The following is an 8,475-nucleotide window of genomic DNA, read 5'->3' on the forward strand; positions in this document are numbered from 1 at the left end:
GGCCGGCGGGGTGCCCGCCCGAGTCACCTCACAGAGATGACGTGGGGGGTGAAACTGTAACTTGGTCTAAGGAACATATCAGCAGATACATATTGTATTACTATAAGATCATGAACTGTTTTACAAAGCTCTTTGTGACAGGAATATGTCATGAGTGCTCTATCAGACAAGACTGTTCTTCTGGTGACTCACCAAGTGGATTTTCTACCTGTATTTGACTCCATTTTGGTATCTCTCTCCACTTCAAAAAAGTCACCATATGATGATATTTATCTGTAATTAGCTTTATTTATTTATTGATGTCATCTAATGATTGTTGGCAGTTAATGTCAGATGGAGAGGTTATTCAGTCTGCACCTTATCAAGATCTATTGGCAGATTGTGAAGAATTTAAAGACCATGTAAATGCCCATAAAGATACCATGGGTGTTTCGCATCGTAAGAACAACATACCCCATCAAAGATCTAAGGAAGTATTAATAAAGGAGACAGATGGTATTCATGGAAGTAGATATACAGAGTCTATGAAACCATCACCAGCAGATCAACTGATCAAGTAAGAGGAAAGAGAAACAGGGGATGCAGTTTTCAAGTCTTATATGCTTTACCTGCGCCAAAGGAAAGGCTTCCTGTATTTCTTCTTGTGTATGATTTCTCACATAATTTTCGTAGCTGGGCAGATATTACAGAATTTATGGATGGCTGCTAATGTCCAAAATCCTCATGTTAGCACACTGAAGTTAATTTCTGTGTACATTATTATCGGAGCTTGCACAATGATCTTCTTGCTATCAAGATCTTTAACAGTCGTTATTCTTGGGATCCAGTCATCAAAATCCTTATTTTCCCAGCTACTCAATTCATTGTTCCGTGCACCAATGTCCTTTTTTGATTCTACACCTCTAGGAAGGGTTCTTAGCCGGCTAAGAGTTCTTAAATGAATGGTGATACAACAAGTTACAGAGATTTTCTCATGAGGGATTAACTTGTTCCCTTTTTCTTCTAATGCAGGTCTCTTCAGATTTGAGTATCGTTGACCTTGATATTCCATTTGCATTAGTGGTTAGCCTTGGTACCAGCTTAAATGCATGTAGCAATCTAGGGGTATTGGCTGTTGTTACATGGCAAGTTCTGTTTGTATCCGTGCCAATGATAGTTTTGGCAATTAACCCTTTCCTCGTCCACGTAGAGAAAGGGCGACTTTTGGGCGACGCCGGGCGATCCACCTCGCCGCTGCCAGATCGGCGGGTTCCTCACCCTCCGGCGGCTGCTCTGGCAGCGGGAGGATGGGGAGGCCCCGATCTGCGGCGTGTATATAGCGTAGGTTCGATTTGGCAGCTAGCCGGCGGCGTTGGGGAGTGGGCGGCGCGGCCGGAGTGGCGTTTTGCAACGGAGGTCTTCCTCTCCGGCGGTGGAGGTCCGAGGAGCTCCGCTGCCGATCTTCCGTCTTCCGCGTGCCCGGGGCTCGGTGGAGCTGCTGGGTGCTCTTTTCCCTCGCCGGTGTCCGCGGGACGGCGGATCCGGTATCTCGAAGATCTGAATCGAGCTGGTGGTGCAGTGCAGGGCGTTGGCTTCGACGGCGCGGGATGGAGGCCTTCCGGGGCCGAGCTTCGTCGACTTCCCGTCCGCGAAGGGTCTGTTCCAAATCCAAGGCTTGTGTGGAGCAGCAGCGGCGGCGCGCCGGCGATACATCTTCGTCGTCGTCTTCGTCAACGGGGTGCTGGGGGGCTTCAATGTAATTTTTTCTTGTCTCAGTACCTTTCTGTAAGAACCCTGTGCTAAATATCAGCAGTTCTTTTTCCGCAAAAAAAATAGGCTGTAGGTAATTGGTATGACTTTGTTACTTTATGGCTAATCTTCATTTCTTTGATTATCATTCACACTTCACAATTTTACACTCGTTTTAATAAGTGAAAACCTGTTGTGTTTGGTCATGCAGAGGTACTATCTAGCATCGGCCAAGGAATTGATGTGGATCAATGGTACTACAAAGTCCGCCCTAGCGAGTCATTTAGGTGAATCGATTGCAGGGGCTATAACGATAAGGGCCTTTGAGGGAGAAGATCGTTTCTTTGCTAAAAATTTGGATCTTGTTGACAAGAATGCCAGCCCATATTTCTGTAATTTTGCAGCAACTGAATGGTTGATTCAACATATAGAAATAATGAGCGCCATAGTTCTTTCTTCTTCTGCCTTTGTCATGGCTCTTCTTCCTCAAGAAACTTCTAGCCCTGGTAAGCAATTATATGTGCACTACTTTGCTTCAAATAAGCTTTTGCTATGAGAACATACTTGATACTCCCTCCATTCTGGAACAGATAACGTTTTAGACATGACATGTGTCTCCAACAAACTAATTTGACCATTACATACTATGGAAATAATATTGATGAAAAATCCAATGATAGTATTTTGACCTTACTAGTCCAAATACCTTTTTTATATACAATAGTAAAGTTTAAAAAAATGCGGGAGAAACTTTTAATCTATTCATCATCTGTCATGGTAGTATAGAGAACATCAGAAGTAACAAAAACAAGCAGGTCCGTGAATCACCTAGCGACGACTACAAACACTGGAGCGAGCCGAAGGTGCGCCGCTGTCATCGCCCTTCCTTGCCAGAGCTGGGCAAACTTTGTTGTAGTAGCAATCGGGAAGTCGTGCTGTTAAGGCTCTACAAGACTAGGGCACCAGAACAACAAACGCCACAGATAAAGAGAAGCGAGGATTAGAAAGATCAAACCTATAGACACACGACCAGAGGCATGTGAAGATTGGATCCAAACAGATCCACATGCCCTCCGACGACGGTAGACGCAACATCAAGATGGGGATCGAACATGGGAGATATTATTCCTACTAGGGGACATTGCCGAAGCCGCACAGCCCCAACCGAGACGCTGAACCAAACAAAAACGAGAGGGGGATCCCTCCCGCTAGCGCGGGGCCGGGATTCTCTGCACCTTCACGGACCAGAGGCCATCGGAGGCAACACGGACCGGTGCCCGCGGCGACGGGAGAAGGAGAGCCCTAGTCGCCTGGGAGTAGCTTCTTGGGGAGGAGGAAAGGAAAGATGCCTAAAGTGTGAAAGTTTGATTGAATGCCTTCTAGAATGTTACACTCTGAGGTAGTAATGTTTATTATTGCAAGAAAATTATATTTACAGCCCTCGGCTGGGCAGAACATTATGAACATAAAACTCCATACATTTCTCAAGCCACCACCTGTTCTGATGATTTTATGGATAAGTTTGTATTTTTTATGAAGATGCAATTCTAGTCCTAATGCTTATGCACCGGAGTTAACTAAATAAAGTATTTGATATCATTCAGTTTGTGCCATTACAAATAGTAGCACTAATTAGTTCCTTGCTTTCATACTTGCACAGGTTTTGTGGGAATGGCATTGTCCTATGGTCTTTCTCTAAATACATCATTTGTTTCCTTTACTCAAAGCCAGTGCAACCTTGGGAATCAAATAATCTCAGTGGAACGGGTGAGCCAATACATGGACATACCAAGTGAGGCAGCAGAAGTCATTGAAGACAATCGACCATTGCCAGATTGGCCCCAAAATGCCTATGTGGAGATTAGGCATTTGAAGGTAATCAAATGTAAATACTTACACATAAACCTTGCAAGGTAAAATAAAATCCTACCTATTAACACTTATAACAATGTATGTGATGGATTTTCATTTAACAGATCAGGTATAGGATAGATGCTCCCCTTGTACTACATGGAATCACTTGCAATTTTGAAGGTGGAGATACGATTGGTATAGTTGGTCGAACAGGAAGTGGCAAGACAACGTTAATTGGTGCATTGTTTCGCCTTGTTGAACCTGATGAAAGGAAAATAATTATAGACTCTGTGGATATCAGTACGATAGGCTTACATGATCCACGGTCGCGTTTGGGTATCATTCCACAAGATCCAACACTGTTTCAGGGTACAATAAGATACAATCTAGATCCTCTTGGGCAATTCTCAGATGAGAAAATATGGGAGGTAAGATTCCACACAGCTAACTATGTTATTTTTCCTCATCTTACGTGATGACAAGGTATGACACCGAAAGAACCTGATGCAATGTTTAATCATGAGGTCATCCCCTTTTAGTACTACGGCAATTCAGCTTGAGTAGCGAATCAACCTGTGGTTGAGTTGGTTAGGTGGACAGTGGTATCCCCAACCCACCAGGGTTCAAATCCTGGTGCTCGCATTATTTCTGGATTTATTTCAGAATTTCCGGCGATGCGCTTTCAGTGGGAGGAGACGTTCCCGTCGACGACGAGGCGCCTACGGTGACTTCGTAAATCTCAAGATGATATGCCGGCTCAGTCTTTCAGAGGTGCTCATAGGGGTAGGGTGTGCGTGTGTGCATTCATAGGGGTGAGTGTATGCGCGTGTATATGAGTGCTTGTGGTCTGTACTGATGCTCAAAAAAAATTCAGCTTGAGTACTTTGACATATCCCTAGCGATTTCAGAAAGTTCAGCACATTAACAAAATGGGGTGAATAAATTTAATTACAGGCAAATTTTAACATGCTCCCTATTACCCCCTCTTTTTACATATCAGGTACGAAGGTAAGAGTTAATCCGACCACTAATTAATGTGATCAACGGCTCATCTACTACATACTCTTACCTCTCATGTGAAAAGAGGGGTAAGAGGGAGCGTGCTAAAACTGCTCTTAGTTAGAGGAATCTCAAATGACAAGTTGCCTTTCTCATAAGAACTAGATTCCCTAGGAGGAACTAGACAACTTTTCACGTATGGAAGAAATAGGCACCCGAATTTGAGTTGAGGAGAACTCAGACATGGGTGATGACCTCCCACCAACTGAAGTGGTTACTCCATTTGTTATTGTGCTTGAAGGTTCTTGCCAAATGTCAACTTCTTGAAGCTGTCCAGGAGAAGGAACAAGGACTGGATTCACATGGTAGGAAACTTCACTTTATCTATAATTTGGTTTCTGGAGTTCATCTTTTGAAACTAATAGTGTGTAAACAGAAAAGCTCTAATCATTTCAAGAATTCAAAATAGGTGTGAAAATACATGTGCCAATAAATATGTCAAATTGTTAGTAGTCGTATGTTTATTAGTTATTTTCTTTGTGCTAGCATGATGTTTGGTATTATCTCATCCATAGTACTGATCAGATCCTGTCATAATAGTTGTGGAAAGTGGGTCAAACTGGAGCATGGGCCAAAGGCAGCTCTTCTGCCTGGGATGCGCACTTCTGAGAAGGTGCCGCATCTTAGTTCTTGATGAAGCCACAACCTCTATAGACAATGCAACAGATGTTCTCCTTCAGAAGTCGATCTGGACAAAATTTAAATATTGCACCGTTATTACAGTTGCCCACCGTATACCAACAGTTATGGATTGGGATATGGTACTTGCAATGAGCGACGGTATGTTTCTCTTGGCGGCAACTTATAAGCAATGTAATTTTTTTTCTGAGGATACCAAATTGATCGTGGATATGTTCCATACTGATGAGCTATATACGAACACTTCCAGGGAAAGTAGTAGAGTTTGACAAACCTACAAAGCTCATGGAAACTGAAGGATCTCTCTTTCGCGAGCTGGTCAAGAAGTATTGGTCATACACTTCGAGCACAAATATCTAGAAGAGATTGTCTTCAAGTTTCTTGGGCTATCTCTTGCTAGAACAAATTATATGCAGTACATAGTGGACCATCGATGCTCTTGGAAATTGCTGAAGGTAAACAGAGTAGATTCCCGAAGATTTCCTGGCCCAGTAAACGGGAAGGACAAAATCTGTAACCCTGCCAACCGTACTAAATTTTAAGGCTCATAGTATCTGATACGTATCCAACGTATCTATAATTTTTAATTGCTCCATGCTATATTATCTACTGTTTTGGACTATATTGGGCTTTATTTTCCAATTTTATATTATTTTTGGGACTAACCTATTAACCGGAGGCCCAGCCCAGAATTGCTGTTTTTTGCCTATTTCAGTGTTTCGGATAAACGGGATATCAAATGGAGTCCAAACGAAATAAAATCTTCGGGAATGTGATTTTCTCACCGAACGTGATCCAGGAGACTTGGACCCTGCTCCAAGGAACAAAAGAGGCGGTCACGAGGATGGGGGGGCGCCCCCCCTAGGGCGCGCCCCCTGCCTCGTGGGCCCCTCGTTGCTCCTCCGGCGTACTTCTTCCTCCTATATATACACACGTACCCCTAAACGATCAGAACAGGAGCCAAAAACCTAATTCCACCGTCGCAACTTTCTATATCCACGAGATCCCATCTTGGGGCCTGTTTCGGAGCTCCGCCGGAAGATGGCCGTCATCACGGAGGGCTTCTACATCATCCTAGCCCCTCTGATGAAGTGTGAGTAGTTTACCTCAGACCTTCGGATCCATAGTTAGTAGCTAGATGAGTTCTTCTCTCTCTTTGAATCTCAATACAAAGTTCTCCCCCTCTCTTGTGGAGATCTATTCGATGTAATCTTATTTTTGCGGTGTGTTTGTTGAGACTGATGAATTGTGGGTTTATGATCAAGTCTATCTATGAAAAATATTTGAATATTCTCTGAATTATTTTATATATGATTGGTTATCTTTGCAAGTCTCTTTAAATTATCCGTTTGGTTTGGCCAACTAGATTGGTAGTTCTTGCCATGAGAGAAGTGCTTAGCTTTGGGTTCGATCTTGCGGTGTCCTTACCCAGTGACAGAAGGGATAGCAAGGCACGTATTGTATCGTTGCCATCGAGGATAACAAGATGGGATTTATTTCATATTGCATGAATTTATCTCTCTACATCATGTCATCTTGCTTAAGGCGTTACTCCGTTTTTAACTTAATACTCTAGATGCATGCTGGATAGCGGTCGATGAGTGGAGTAATAGTAGTAGATGCAGAATCGTTTCGATCTACTTGTCACGGACGTGATGCCTATATACATGATCATACCTAGATATTCTCATAACTATGCTCAATTTTGTCAATTGCTCAACAGTAATTTGTTCACCCACCGTAGAATACTTATGCTCTTGAGAGAAGCCACTAGTGAAACCTATGCCCCCCGGGTCTATTCTCATCATATCAATCTCCATCACTTTAATCTTGTTTTGCTTTTTACTTTGCTTTTACCTTTTACTTTGCATCTTTATACCAAAAATACCAAAAATATTATATCTATCAGATCGCACTCTCGTAAGTGACCGTGAAGGGCTTGACAACCCCTAATCGCGTTGGTTGCGAGTAGCTATCGCTTTGTGCAGGTACGAGGGACTTGAGCATGGGATCCTACCGGATTGATACCTTGGTTCTCAAAAACTGAGGGAAATACTTACGCTACTCTGCTGCATCATCCCTTCCTCTTCGGGGAAAACCAACGCAAGCTCAAGACGTAGCAAGAAGGATTTCTGGCCCCGTTGCCGGGGAGTCTACGCAAAAAGTCAACATACCAAGTACCAATCACAATCCCTATCTCTCGCATTAAATTATTTGCCATTTGCCTCTCGTTTTCCTCTCCCCCCAATTCACCCTTGCCGTTTTATTCGCCCTCTCTCTCTCTCTCTAATCCTCCCTCTTTTTCTCTATTTGCCTCTTTTCGCTTGCTTCTTGTTTGCTCGTATGGTTAGAATAGTCATTTATTTATTACTAAACAGAGAAACTAAGATCTATGGATCATCATCCGCTTGCTAATCATTTTAAGAGATCCAATTATGATGAACCAATTGCTAGTGAGTTATGTGCACTAGATTATCTTTATGAGGTTTGGCTTCAAATTCGTGAATCTGAAAAGTGTGATGAATTACTTTATGAAGCGATTCATGATAGTTCTTTGAATAAAAAGCATGATTGCAATGATTTTACTATAAACTCTCTTGATGTCAATTGTGCTAATAATATGCAAAGCCCTAAGCTTGGGGATGCTAGTTTTGCTATGTCCTCTACTTGTTGGAAAGATCATGATTGGGGTGATTCTTCTTATGATATTGAAAATTTATTTAAGCCCCATGATGAATATGAGATTGATAATAGTGTTTGTAATATTATTGAAAGTGGGTTTGGAAGAGTGTCAACTTTAGATCCCACATATTTGGAGAACGTTCAATCTTATGAAAATCTTGATAAAAGTGGGTTTGGAGAAGTCATGCCTTTAGTTAATGTTAATCCCACTAATTTGGAAAAGTGTCAACTTTGCATGAATGTGGATCGTGTTGAAAATATTTTATGTGATAGCTATTTTTTTGAATTTTCTTATGATCCTACATGTAATCATTATGAGAGAGGAAAATATGGTGGTAGAAATTTTCATGTTACTAAATTACCTCTCGTTATGTTGAGATTACTATTGTTTCTTTCCTCTTCCATGCATATGCTAGTTTTTGCTTGCCTTGATAATTTGTTTGCCTATAAGATGCCTATGCATAGGAACTATGTTAGACTTAGATGTGTTTGTCACGTGTTTTAGGATGCTCT

At 42.2% G+C, this 8,475-nt stretch overlaps 1 pseudogene; it reads left to right on the plus strand.

Moving 5' to 3' along the window:
- Positions 1-5,929, plus strand: part of LOC119331899 — an 11,203-nt pseudogene extending 5,274 nt beyond the window's left edge.
- Positions 5,930-8,475: the final 2,546 nt, after the last annotated feature.

Source organism: Triticum dicoccoides, chromosome 7A (genome assembly GCF_002162155.2).
Source record: "Triticum dicoccoides isolate Atlit2015 ecotype Zavitan chromosome 7A, WEW_v2.0, whole genome shotgun sequence".
Lineage (NCBI taxonomy): Eukaryota > Viridiplantae > Streptophyta > Magnoliopsida > Poales > Poaceae > Triticum > Triticum dicoccoides.